Source organism: Macrobrachium nipponense, chromosome 30 (genome assembly GCF_015104395.2).
Source record: "Macrobrachium nipponense isolate FS-2020 chromosome 30, ASM1510439v2, whole genome shotgun sequence".
Classification (NCBI taxonomy): domain Eukaryota; kingdom Metazoa; phylum Arthropoda; class Malacostraca; order Decapoda; family Palaemonidae; genus Macrobrachium; species Macrobrachium nipponense.
Window position 1 is genome coordinate 52585274 of NC_087218.1, and position 15000 is coordinate 52600273.

Consider the following 15000-nt stretch of genomic DNA (forward strand, 5'->3'; position numbering starts at 1 on the left):
GAAGAGTGAACTACGGAAAGCAATCGTCTAAATACATCTTTTTCCATTTTGGAAAATTGCTTGCTATCCTGGAAGCTTGTCCTCGTTATGTAGATGTAGTCAGTATGTCTGATGTCCAGGGAATTCCGTCTTTTTTATGCTGGTTTCTCAGACTGCAGAGTGTCTTGGGTCATTCAGCGAGAGAGAGAGAGAGAGAGAGAGAGAGAGAGAGAGAGAGAGAGAGAGAGAGAGACTTTAACCTCAGAAAGATAATTAAACTTTAAACTGAAGACAAAGAGAGAGAGAGAGAGAGAGAGAGAGAGAGACTATCTAAACAGTGATGACAGGAATGAACATATTCGCCAAGAAGAGAGAGAGAGAGAGAGAGAGAGAGTATCTAGGCAATGACGATGAGCAGGAACATATTCTTCAAATCCTTGAAAGAAGACATGAGGTCAGTTGCGTGTACCCAATATGGAGACGGGAAATTGAAAAATTCCCAATCCCCTGTAATCATTTCATATTCCCAGGGAGATTTCCGTCCCATGATTTGTGTCGTTTGATTTTTTGGAAAACTGCGTTTCAATATTTCTCGTCGCAATCTATTTATTGACTTTCAAAAATGCAAAAAGAAATGGTCGGTTCCAGGAAGGAACAATTAAAACAATATTATTATTATTATTATTATTATTTGCTCTATCACAGTCCTCCAATGCGACTGGGTGGTATTTATAGTGTGGGGTTCCGGGTTGCATCCTGCCTCCTTAGGAGTCCATCACTTTTCTTACTATGTGCGCCGTTTCTAGGATCACACTCTTCTGCATGAGTCCTGGAGCTACTTCAGCCTCTAGTTTTTCTAGATTCCTTTTCAGGGATCTTGGGATCGTGCCTAGTGTTTCTATGATTATGGGTACAATTTCCACTGGCATATCCCATATCCGTCTTATTTCTATTTTCAGATCTTGATACTTATCCATTTTTTCCCTCTCTTTCTCTTCAACTCTGGTGTCCCATGTTATTGCGACATCAATGAGTGATACTTTCTTCTTGATTTTGTCAATCAACGTCACGTCTGGTCTATTTGCACGTATCACCCTATCTGTTCTGATACCATAGTCCCAGAGGATCTTTGCCTGATCGTTTTCTATCACTCCCTCAGGTTGGTGCTCGTACCACTTATTACTGCAAGGTAGCTGATGTTTCTTGCACAGGCTCCAGTGGAGGGCTTTTGCCACTGAATCATGTCTCTTTTTGTACTGGTTCTGTGCAAGTGCCGGGCATTCGCTTGCTATGTGGTTTATGGTTTCATTTTTCGTATTGCACTTCCTACATATGGGAGAGATGTTATTTCCGTCTATCGTTCTTTGAACATATCTTGTTCTTAGGGCCTGATCTTGTGCCACTGTTATCATTCCTTCAGTTTCCTTCTTTAGCTCTCCCCTCTGTAGCCATTGCCACGTGTCATTGCTGGCTAGTTCTTTAGTCTGTCTCATGTATTGTCCGTGGATTGGTTTGTTGTGCCATTCCTCTGTTCTGTTTGTCATTCTCCTGTCTCTGTATATTTCTGGGTCTTCGTCTACATTAATTAGTCCTTCTTCCCTTGCACTCTTGAGGCACTCGTCTTCACTGGTTTTCAGATATTGCCCGAGTGCTCTGTTCTCGATGTTGACGCAGTCCTCTATACTTAGTAGTCCTCTCCCTCCTTCCTTTCGTGTTATGTATAGTCTGTCCATATTTGCTCTTGGGTGTAGTGCTTTGTGTATTGTCATATGTTTCCTGGTTTTCTGGTCTATGCTGCGGAGTTCGGCCTTCGTCCATTCCACTATTCCTGCTCTGTATCTGATTACTGGCACTGCCCATGTGTTTATGGCTTTTATCATATTTTCGGCGTTGAGTTTTGACTTGAGTATCGCCTTGAGTCTGCATATATTCTTTCCTGATTGTGTCCTTCATCTCTTGGTGTTTTATATCCCCTCCTTCCATTATTCCCAGGTATTTGTATCCAATCTCATCTATGTGTTTGATGTTGCTCCCATCTGGTAGCTTTATCCCTTCAGTTCTTGTTACTTTGCCCTTTTTTATGTTGACTAAGGCGCATTTTTCTATTCCAAACTCCATCCTGATGTCCCCAGATACAATCCTTACAGGCTGGATTAGGGAATCTATTTCCTTGATATACAGACAGCTTGATGTCGTCCATGAACATCAGATGGTTAATTCTGTTGCCTCTTTTCTTGAGTTGGTACCCGGCATCCATCTTCTGTAGTACTTTTGTCATGGGAATCATGGCTACTACGAAGAGTAGTGGGGACAGTGAGTCTCCCTGGAAGATCCCTCTCCTGATATTAACCTCTGCTAGTCATATTTCAGAGCTTGTAAGTATTGTATTCCAGTTGGGCATTGTATTTTTGAGGAAGCTGATGGTGTTTTCCTCTGCCCCATATATTTTCAGGCATTCTATTAGCCATGTGTGTGGTATCATGTCAAAGACTTTCTTATAGTCTATCCATGCCATGCTTAGGATGGTTTTCCTTCTCCTACTGTTCTTCATTACCATTTTGTCTATCAGGAGCTGGTCTTTTGTGCCCCTACACTTCCTTTTGCAGCCTTTCTGTTGGTGGAGGATGGTGTTTGTCTCCTCTAGGTAGTTGTATAGCCTTCCCCATTATTGGTAGGCAGGTGATAGGCCTGTAGTTACTGGCTATATTTCCCTTACTCGTGTCTTTTTGTACTAATGATGTCTTCCTGTGGTCATCTATTTGGGTGCATGGTGATTTGAGATAAAATGCTGGAGTTGTTCTGCTATTCGTGGGTGTAGGGCCTTGAAGTTTTCGAGCCAGTATCCATGGACTTCATCGGGACCTGGGGCTTTCCAGTTTGGCATTTTCTTTAGTTGGTGTCTGACTGTGTCTGTCGTGATCTCTATGAATCTTGTTTTATTCTCCCTGTTTCGTTCTTCCTTGACTTCCTGGAGCCATGTTGCATGTTTGTTGTGTGATACCGGATTGCTCCATATGTTTTTCCCAGAGTCTCTTACTGGTTCGGCTTTAGGGAATTTCTTGGTGGTTGTCTTCCTCTCTTAGTTGGCTGTATAGTCTTTTCTGGTTAGTTCCGAATAGTTTGTTCTGTTGGTATCCCTTATTCCTGTTCATGTACCGTTGGATCTTATGTGGTTTGGCCTTAAGCCTCTGTTTTACATCTTCTATTGTGTTGTTTAGTCCCCTCTCTTGTACTTTGTATTTCTCGTTGAGTTCCTCCCTTGTTTTCTTGCGTCTTAGTCTTTTTTCTGATATCTCTTTCAGTTTACTCAAGTCAGATCTCATCACCATGATTTGCTTTTCCAGGCGCATTTTCCAAGGAGGTTGCTGTTTTGGTTTGTTGGGTTGGTTGTGCTGGTGGTGTTGGTGTTCGTATCCCCATCAGTTCTGCTACTAATCTTGCTCCTGCATATGCCAAGTTATTTGTTTCTGTGATACTGGTGGTGTGTATTATGCCCATTATTTCATTGACCTCACTTGTTTTCTACCTTAATTTCTTGGTGGCGTTGTAGGCTTTCTTTGTTCTCTCTGTATCTGGTTCCATCCATTGTCTAATCTTTTCTACCCATTCCGTCCTCTCTGTTACTTCGTCGGTGTTTCTTCGTGTGTCGTTGTTTGATACCTCATCATCCCTGCCGTCTTCTGTGGCATCGTCTCTCAGTTCGTCTTCATGTAATTCGTTGTCGTGTGACATTTACCTTTTCAGTTCTTCTCTTTCTGTTGGGGAGAGCCAGTTCTTTTTCTTTATGCTCCTTACTTGGTCTGCCAGCCTCTGCTCTGTTTGGGGGGTGTTATTCCTCTCATTCCAGATGTTGACCACCCTTCTTTTATATCCTCTCTCCATCGGGTTGCTTCTGATGTAGCATCTCCATATTTCCTTATTTCCTTCTCTTGTCCATTTCTTCCTTTGGTTTGCTTCTGTAGCTCCAATCTCAGGCTGTTGGTTACTGTCGTTGTGGTGGTCAGTTGCTGGATGACGACCTCCAAGTACCTGACCGTCATCCACTTCAACTGGGTTGAATACCTGGCTGCCGGACGAAGCTCCTCTGTTTCCAGAGGTTCCATTTACGTCATTGTCGTTTATTCCTTCATTTCTTTCCATCTTTGCTGAGTTTTGCTATTTAACCCATAGCTGGACCCTACCCCATCAGGGATAGGTACTCATTTACAGCTGAGTAGACTGAGGAAATCATGGTAAAGATCCTTTACCAAGGAATCAACGCCGAGGAGAGCGGTCACCCATCCAACGATTGACCAGCCCCAATGTTGCTTAACCTGTCGATTGACGACCTAACCCAAAATTGTGGATTTTTTGACAATTTGTTTTCACGAGACTGAATTTTATAACATTATTATTATTATTATTATTATTATTATTATTATTATTATTATTATTATTATTATTATATTATTATTGTTATTATTATTATTATTATTATTATTATTATTATTTATTATTATTATTATTATTATTTCAGTAGATGAAACTTATTCACAAAGGAACATAGTTTTTTTATTTGAAATTTTACTTGAATTAGGAAAGCATGTTTTACATTATTGTGATACCTGCATTTGTGCAGAAATTAATAAGAGCGTGAAAAAAAATTAAAATAGTATTTACTGAAGGTTTTATAGGATGATTTAAAAATTGTTGGAAATATTAACTACGAAATTGTACAATGGTTATGTCCACCGATCTTTTCTCTCTCTGAATGAGAGAGAGAGAGAGAGAGAGAGAGAGAGAGAGAGAGAGAGAGAGTACATACACGTCTTTTTGGTTACCAGTACTTGTTTATCTCTCTCATTTTAAGGAGAGTTTACCATTAGTAGGTGGGATAGCAGAGTACTAAAGCCTCAGGCATTTCCTTTAGTACCTTTTAACTCATTTAGACCCTCTCTCTCTCTCTCCCTCTCTCTCTCTCTCTCTCTCTCTCTCTCTCTCTCAGGTGTTTAGGATTAATTAGATATGTCTTTAGTTAAATTTCTGTGTGTGTGTGTGTGTGTGTCTCGCTCTCTCTCTCTCTCTGGCGTTCAGGATTAATCAGATATATCTTTAGTTACACCTCTCTCTCTCTCTCTCTCTCTCTCTCTCTCTCTCTCTCTCTCTCTCTCATATATATATATATATATATATATATATATATATATATATATATATATATATATATATATATATATATATATATATATACATATATATATATATATAATGAGGTCAGGATTAATTAGATATAACTTTAGTTAAATCTCTCTCTCTCTCTCTCTCTCTCTCTCTCTCTCTCTCTTCTTCTTCTTCTTCTTCTTCTTCTTCTTCTCCTTCTTTTCTTCTTCTTCTTCTTCTCCCTGAATCCCATCGTCTTCTCGACGAGTCGTGTTAGAAATGAAATCATTCCCAAAACGCATTTTGGGACATAACCCGTAATTCGGCAACCCGCCTTCAACACACGTTGCATCTTTGACTCCCCGTTGCAATACATTACGCTCCTCATCTCTCTGTTCACGATTATCCATTTATGATTATCTGTTAATAATTATCCGCTAATGATTATATCGTAACGAGAAGTGTTAGCGTTAAAGACGTTGACGTTTCGATATGAAAAGCTACCGGATGGCCGTAAAGTGGAAGTAATCGCTTCTGCTCTTACCTGCCACCGATAATGTGCTAATCAATACGGGGAAATATAGCCACTCTCTCTCTCTCTCTCTCTCTCTCTCTCTCTCCTTCAGATGTCCCTGTATGGGCATAACTCAGTATCTCCTCCAGTCGTATTGGCTTTTATGCCCCTCGTGGGCTTCTTTATGCGGTCATTACAGCTCCCATAAGTTGCCCTAATGAGGGAATTATTAAGATGGAAAAACATGGCTGGGATCCCTTGTCAGGTGCAATTTAGATTTTCATTTATTTTATTCCTATTATTTCTCTCACTATTTTTATTATTATCATATTACTCTCATTATTTCTAACGGACAGGGTGATGAGATGCAAGTTCATATGAAAGCATTTATATACGTAATACAAACAATAATATGGGGAAAAGTATGCATCAGGTTAACTGTATGTGACCTGAGTTTTGGTTCGCTTATTATGGACTTTTTCGTCACCTTTATATTAACTTGGAGTGAAGGTCGTAATTGGTAGTATATTCATTTCATTCCCTTTCTATGTTGTTGTCTGGATGAGTTAAAAGTTTGTTTTTATTCGGACATTTTTGTTTTAAATAATTATCCAAGTCGAGACGCCATGGTCATTGCCCAAAACCAAAATACATTGTGAAAACTGATGAATAATAAGTGAAGTTATGACCTAATAAATGAATACAGCAATTGGCAATACAATTTATTATTTATATATTCAGACAAACTCTTCATTGGAAAACTAGGCTACAAAATTAGAATCGGTTTTAATATATTTCTTTTTATTTTTAGCTCCGTTAAAAAAAATCATCGAACATTATTTTCACGGAAATATAAATATTCACGTCCTCTTTGTGCTGACCTCATTAATTGCGACGTTTCGACTGATATTTATACGTGTCCTCTCTTTGTTGGTGGTCATTGTAGGTGGTCACTGGAGGTACTGATTGTAGGTAGTCATAGTAGGCACTCATTGTAGGTAGTTATTGTGAATACCCATTGTAAGTATACTTTGAAGGTATTCATTGTAGGTACGCATTGTATGTGGTCATTGTAGGTATGCATTGTGCCGTAGGTACTTATGTAGGTAGTCATAGTAGACACTCATTATAGTTAGTCATTGTAAATACTCTTTGTAGGTACTCATTGTAGGTACGAATTGTAGGTACTCATTGTAAGTATTCATTGTAGGTGCGCATAGTAGGTACTTATTGTAAGTACTCATTATAGGTACGCATTGCAGGTACTTATTGTAAGTATTCATTATAGGTACGCATTGTAGGTACTTATTGTAAGTGTTCATTGTAGGTACGCATTGTAGGCACTCACTGTAGGCTTTCACAGGCAACTCCAGCCTTTCGTGGTTCCCGCGTTGATCCACGACGGTGGTGATGATGATGGTGATAAGATGGTTCCATACAAAGCCTACGATGATGAGATGGAGTTTGGATGGGGGGAGGGGGCCGGGGGCCTGGAGGGAAGGAGGTGATGATATAGGCACTGTGATGGTGTGGTGGGCTATTGACCTTTTGATGAAAACTCCCAGTAGGATCATCTTTGGAAGATGACATCAAGAACAGACCGGGTTGGTGATGGTTGGGGATCGTTGATATTGGATCTTTTTTTTTTTTTTTGGGTGGTGGGATTTTTTTTTATATATTGAGTTTTTTTCAGGTTACCAAATATATGCCGTAGAGGTGCCAGTGGTTCTCTTATGAACTAGGTCACTTGGATTCTGTGTTCCCTAATAGGTACGTCAACCAAAAACTACTTTAATATTGTGTTCCATCATCAACCAAAAACTATTTTAATGCTGTATTACCTCATAGGATCATCAACCAAAAACTACTTGGATGCTGTGTTCCCTCATAGGATCATCAACCAAAAACTAATTTAATTAATGCTGTGTTCCCTCATAGGCTCATCAACCAAAAACTACTTGAATGCTGTGTTCCTTCATAGGATCATCAACCTAAAACTACTTTAATGCTGTTTTCCTTCATTCTTTCGAATAAACACCATAATACTCTTCGGAAACCTGAATTTCAAGTCAGTGACCCCTGTAGGATTTTCATATAAATAGGAGTTCATCTTTTGATTAACAATAATAAATAAAGTAATTACAAAAAAAATTGTTATATTGATATATACTTAGCAAATAATGGTAGTTTATAGTAAGGGGGTGTCTATTATGAAGTTACTAATTCTTTGAAAGTAAAGCAAACGCAGAATATAAAATATAAGGGATCTTCGTCGTCTCTTCCCGTGTAATTCTCGTTAAAGTCCGCCTCCATTATATTTGCCTCATTACGGGAGTTTATTGTCTCTTTAATTACGGCAGGAAGAAAAATGGTTCCTCAGTAGCCATTAAATTTCTGTGCAAAGATTTCAGGAAATAAATGTGGGACGTAATCTTATACGCGAGTCGAGAGTAATTCAACTAATACAAAAGTACTTCGGCCTTCCATTTAGGTAATGACGTCTCATTTATTACATATTTCGATTTATCTCACAAAGGGGAAATTCTTTGTGTAATGATGAGTGTGTGTGTGTGTGTGGGTCATTAAGGCGTGGCACAGGTTTGTAGCCGTTCGTTAGCGACATGGAAATCTTAAGAGATTTTTATGATGTTTCAGGCAGACAGACAACTAACTTCTTAATCAATATACATTAAGCTACAAATGTCCTTTAATATCCAATTCACTCTACCTCGGAATTAATATATTTTCATAAATGTTAACCGAAGGGGGAATTTTTTTAGTTGATAATAATTCTACGAGAGGAGGAAATTATTATAAAAAAACTTCCTCTTCGGTTAACATGTATGAAAATATATACATTAATGGACATTTGTAGCTTAAAGCATGTATATGAATCACGGTGCTTTGATAAGAATTCACACACACACACACACACATATATATATATATATATATATATATATATATATATATATATATATATATATATATATATATATATATATACATATATATATATATATATATATATATATATATATATATATAGACATATATATATATATATATATATATATATATATATATATATATATATATATATATATATATATATATATTAAATACTTCTAGGGCACAATTTTTCAACGGATACAAATTCATTGAAGAGAATGGCTTTTTCAACTGTTTACCAGCTTTTTGAAATTGATTCATATTTTCTAATTATTTTCTTCACTTCATTGTTCAGGTTACTAATGGAACATAATGGGGTTCTTCCATTTACTCCAGTATTTTTTACAAAAACGCGACAGCTGTTTCGGTTCAACCTATACGTATTGACGTTATCAAGCGTACTGATACAAATATGAGCCTACATGCGTTTTTGTGACGTCATGAGGACGGAAAGGTAGTACAATTGCCAGATACCTAGTTTTAAATATTTACAAAAGACTATAGTGAAACATAAAATAAGACAAATAAATAATATTGTTAACAGAAATTATATCAAAGTTGAAAGTAAAGTTATTATATACAAATTTTACTAATATCATATTAATTTACATATATGTTAATTAAAAAAAAAAAATGTCAGTGTGCGCTCGTGTCCGCGTGTCTTGTCCCACGCGGTTGAAGGGCTGCCCTCCTACACGAGGGCAAAGATCGGTCTGCCTCGCGTTGGATGTTAAGGTTTGGGCGTTGCGTGGCGATGCTGACGGCTTCTGATATCAATAAACGATTGTAGTTGCCTTCCTTGTGGATTATTTTGGTGTTTGTGAGAAGTTCTTGCAAGGATGGTTTTTTATTGTGGGTATCCACAAAGTGCTGGTGAATAGCACCTTGGTTTCTGTGGGCCTGCATGCGACGTTTGAGTGTAGTTGTTGTGTGTCCGATATAGCATTTTTGGGGGGACTGACATTGCTCGTCAGCACAGACAAACTTGTAAACTATATCAGATTCAACCTCTTTTCTCCGTCGATGGAGCCGTACTATTTTTCATTACCAGTGAGGCCGTAAGTTTGGCTTGCAGTAAATTCTTGCTGTTATTTTGTTATATGGTGCTAGGGGGGTGGTTCCTCTTCGCAGTATACAAGGAGGGGCTTTCCTTTCGTCTTCGTGGTGTTTGTTGTATGATATCTGGTGGTATATCACTATTTCTTTGTCTTTGTCTTGCTGGTGTTGTCCCTCGGGGTCGGGTTTTGGAAAGCCTCTAATCTCTTTTTGACAACTGCTGGATCAGTCATCTGGGTAGCCGTTATTTGTGAGTAGCTGTTGAACTCTGTTAATTTCTTCGTTCGTCGCTTTCCACGTCGAACAGTGTGTTAAGGCACGTTTTATGTATCGAATTTACCACAGACCGTTTATATGCATCAGGGCATTCTCCTCTAGCATTTAAGCATCTCCCAGCATCTGTCTTTTTAGTGTATACGGTGGTATTGTATTTGTTGTTTTTCTGGGTCACAAGTACGTCCAAGAAGGGGAGCATTTTCTCATTACTTTTTTCTACCGTAAAATTCAATGTAGAATTTGCACGGAGTTTATTCACTAATTCATCTATGTCATTTTCGCCCTTTGTTGTGATAAAAAAGATATCATCAATATATCTCCCATAGATTCTGGGTTTTGGGTGTTCTTCAAAAGTGACCTCTCTGTGTGTGGCATGTATGCGTTTGCAAAAAGAACCCCAAGGGGGGAACCCATTGCTACGCCGTCCTTTTGCCGATATATTTCGCCCCTATGTGAGAGGAATGGGGCTTCCTTTGTACATGCTTCTAGCATCTCTTTTAAGATCTTTTCGGGTATCGGTAAAACAACAAACAACAATATTTGTATCAGTACGCTTGATAACGTCATACGTATAGGTTGACGAAACAGCTGTCGCGTTTTTGTAAAAATACTGGAGTAAATGGAAGAACCCCATTATGTGTCCATTAGTAACCTGAACAATGAAGTGAAGAAAATAATTAGAAAATATGAATCAATTTCAAAAAAGCTGGTAAACAGTGAAAAAGCCATTCTATTCAATGATATATATATATATAGACATATATATATATATATATGTATATATATATATATATATAATATATATATATATGTATATATATATATATATATATATATATATATATATATATTTAAATATATATATAGTATATATATACACACACACATATAAATAAATATAATATATATATATAAATATATATATTATATATATATATATATATATATATGTATAGATATGTATATATATATATATATATATATGATATATATATATATATATATATATATATATATATATATATAAATATATATGTATATATATATATATATATATATACTATATATATTATATATATATATATATATATATATAGATAGATAGATAGATAGATAGATATATATAAATATATGTATATATATATATATATAATATATATATATATATATATATATATATATATATATATATATATATACAGACCTCAATCTTGCATGCATATGCAAGAATAGATTTATATAACACGTACGCTTATATTGATCATCCATACATCCATGGAACCAGGTCAAATGATAGCTCACCACAGCCAGATGTTTTTACTAACAGAACCGAAGTACAAATGCCTATGTAACGGTGTCCCTTATACACAGAATAACATAAATATCTGCGCTGTCCCTTTGACATTGGATATATATATCAAGGTTTGGGAAGCGAAAAATATCATGAAATTTCGTTTTGCAGTGTTTTTTTTTCTTTATCTCCCCAGCGATATATTACCTATTCTTTCACATTTTTCGCGTCTCCCTTTTTCGATTCTCTTTTTTATATATAGGTTTTTATGGTCATTTTTTTTAGATCTGAACTTTTCCATTTTCCGGTGCTTTGGCGTTCAACGTTTTTATTTTATTTCATTTTCCATACATGTAATAAACGTTTTTATTTGTATGTATATATATACATATATATATATATATATATATATATATATATATATATATATATATATATATATATATAGTTGTATAAAATTAAAATTCCCCTTATTTGACTAAAGCGTTGAAGCTATGAAACGAATTAATTTCCTATGGCAAAATTCAGTCAGTTTGTACATATGCAAAGCGAGTTTTGCATTTCAATATTCTTTCCACACAGAGGATTCACATACATTACTGAAAGTACACAAGAAAAAATCGTTCATTCCATAATCTATTTCTATTGAAAAGACAGTTAATTCTTTTTTGCAAGCTGACGCTTTTTATACATGACGCATCTTGCTCACTTTATCACCTGTGTGCAAAAAAATAAGATAAAAAAAAAAGCCATAACCGAATTCTCTTTCGATTGTCAAAATGGCCACACATCTATTTCGAAACACGCGGGCGGATCCGTCAATCTTTGACACGGACAACGGGGGAAAAAGAATTCGGTCGAAAATGAATACTATACGTGTTCGACACAAGAGCTCATTTACATTTCATCTGCGGTGTAATTCTCTCAACAACGTACTATATAGTTCTCCCGTCCAACTTTTGGAAGCTAGTTCCTTTCATGAAAAGTTTCAACTTTGAAGTTTCGGTGACATGGAGCCTACGTAGTACAGTATAGTTTCTTACGGTTGGATTTTCGAGTAGACGGTCTCTACTTCTGTTCTTGCTTTTTATCTTTTATTCTGTGATTTATTTAGTATATATATATATGTATATATATATATGTAATATACATATATATATATATTTATATATATATATATATATATATATATATATATATATATATATATATATATATATATATATATATATATCCAAAAGTAGGTGGATAGTAATGAAAACATTTGTTTTTCAGATTACATCTACAATTATATTCACTAATAAAATATCATATTGACAATTAGATTTCGTCGTGCGCAAAAAATACAAAAGCACTGAAATTTTATCAACGCAGTTGCTGTCAAACTTCTGTCCATCGCAATTTACATAGCTGTTCCACGTACTGTCCACCTATTTTGGGGATCACCCTGTATACACACACACACAGACATATATATATATATATATATATATATATATATATATAATATATATATATATATATATATATATATATATATAACTTTACAGCCCAAAATAGGTAACATTTTAAGGTCGTTCTCGAACACAATTTTGAATACCAAATATTTGGCAAACTGGAAGATGGAATCGAATGTGTATTTTTACCTTGGTGCGTCAGTTGGTTTTACTGTTATTGAAAACCACTCTACTCGAAGGAGACTCGACGCAAGGAACATCACCTCAGTAATCACTAAACATCCCCAAGAGCCCAAGATAAACACAACCGCTTCACCTTTGTTGACACTCGTCCCCTTTCTTATCAAAAAGTCCAGGTGTGCTAAATTCACCGACGACTTCCAAGTTCCGAGTCCCTTCTCGAAGTCGGGTATTTGTTTTGCCAAAGGAATGCAGCTGAGGACAATTTGGATTTTCCCATGTACCCCCGGGATCAGAACACACGAGGAGGAGGAGGAGGAGGAGGAGGAAGACGCTCCTTTTACTGAAGGCAAATGTTGAATGACAAGGAAGATAAACTCAATGAAGTATTTATTATTCCTTTGTCCCTGTTGTTTCGACTTGCATTCATATATGTATATGTAGATACAACAACAACAACAATAACAAAAACAACAATAATAATAATAATAATAATAATAATAATAAAAATAATAATAATAATAATAATAATAATAATAATAATAATAATAATGAATAATAATAATACAATAATAATAATAATAATAATAATAATAATAATAATAATAATAATAATAATAATAATAATAATAATAATAATGCTAATAGGGCGGAAAAAACTCTCTATCACGAGAGTATATATAATGTTCTAAGGGTCCACAATAATACAAAGTGTAAAAAGTCCGTGTATAATTTTGAAGAATTTACAGAAAGCTCTCGAACCCTTCCCTGGGTTCATCTTCAGTTCAAATGAACAATAAGTTACAACAAGTACAGAGGTAAATTTAAAAAACAAGAGTCGTTGAAGATCGTTGACAACGGTCGTTAGCACGACCGTTGTCAACGATCTTCAACGACTCTTGTTTTTTAAATTTACCTCTGTACTTGTTGTAACTTATTGTTCATTAGGACTGAAGATGAACCCAGGGAAGGGTTCGAAAGCTTTCTGTAAAGTCTTCAAAATTATACACGGACTTTTTACACTTTGTATTATTGTGGACCCTTTAGAACAATAATGCTAAAGTTAATAGTGATTATAGCATGAACGGGCTTAGATGTAACTTATGACTGACAAAGTTTTATCTGTTGAAATGTAAACACACACACATACACACATACACAACACACGTGTATATATATATATATATATATATATATATATATATATATATATATATATATATATATATATATATATATATATATATATATATATATATTTAAGCATGCAATATACCACAATGTCGTTAGATTATGCGAGAAAGAACAGATACATTGAAAAGATGGCAAGGAATCACCCCGTTACTAAACCTTGCTGCAGAGGGAAGGAAGACGGTGGACGGAGAAGAAAGGAAAAGATGCTGGACGAAGAAGAAAGAAGAAAGAATGCTGGACGATGAAGAAGAAGACATCGCATTAGTTTAAAAAAAGAGATGAGCCGTGTCTCCGAGAGAGCTTCGGTTTGAACTGATTGCACAAAGCGAAATTGAAATTCTGTCTCATCAAATCATTAGCTTTATCAGGCAAGAAAGTCTCAAGTCTCTCTCTCTCTCTCTCTCTCTCTCTCTCTCTCTCTCTCTCTCTCTCCTGAAATTAGCTTCCATAGAAATCATATTACTGTAATATTTTATGGTTACTCTATTTCAATTTCCATCATAAAAACTTTTTCTCTGTATTTCTCTCTTCAAAAGTCACCTGTTCTCCTTTCGCCTTGCCTTGTCTTTCTCAGTTTATATTAGAATGAAGGTCTTCCTTTCTTTTCACTCCCTCCTTTCCCATCCTTTTCCATCCAGACACCTGACTTGACTTTGCGAGACGTCCATTCTTCCACTTCTGGTTCTCGTGACCTTTTAATTTGGGTCACCTTATATCACCTTGCATACAGAGACGTGGAATCTTTCCTAGGTGGTGGACCCCACAAGGGTTTTCGAGAGTCGTTATCTACGACTGATATTTTTTTTTGAGGGGGGGTCGTTATCTTTGTGATATTTAAAGTCTTTTGTTTGTGCTTTTTTTTATGGTCATCCCAACGGTCTTGTACTAAACATGCCGGAAAGGTGGATACCTGCATACCGGCGTAAAGCCCTTGGGGTCACTATTTAGTAAACATACCAGGT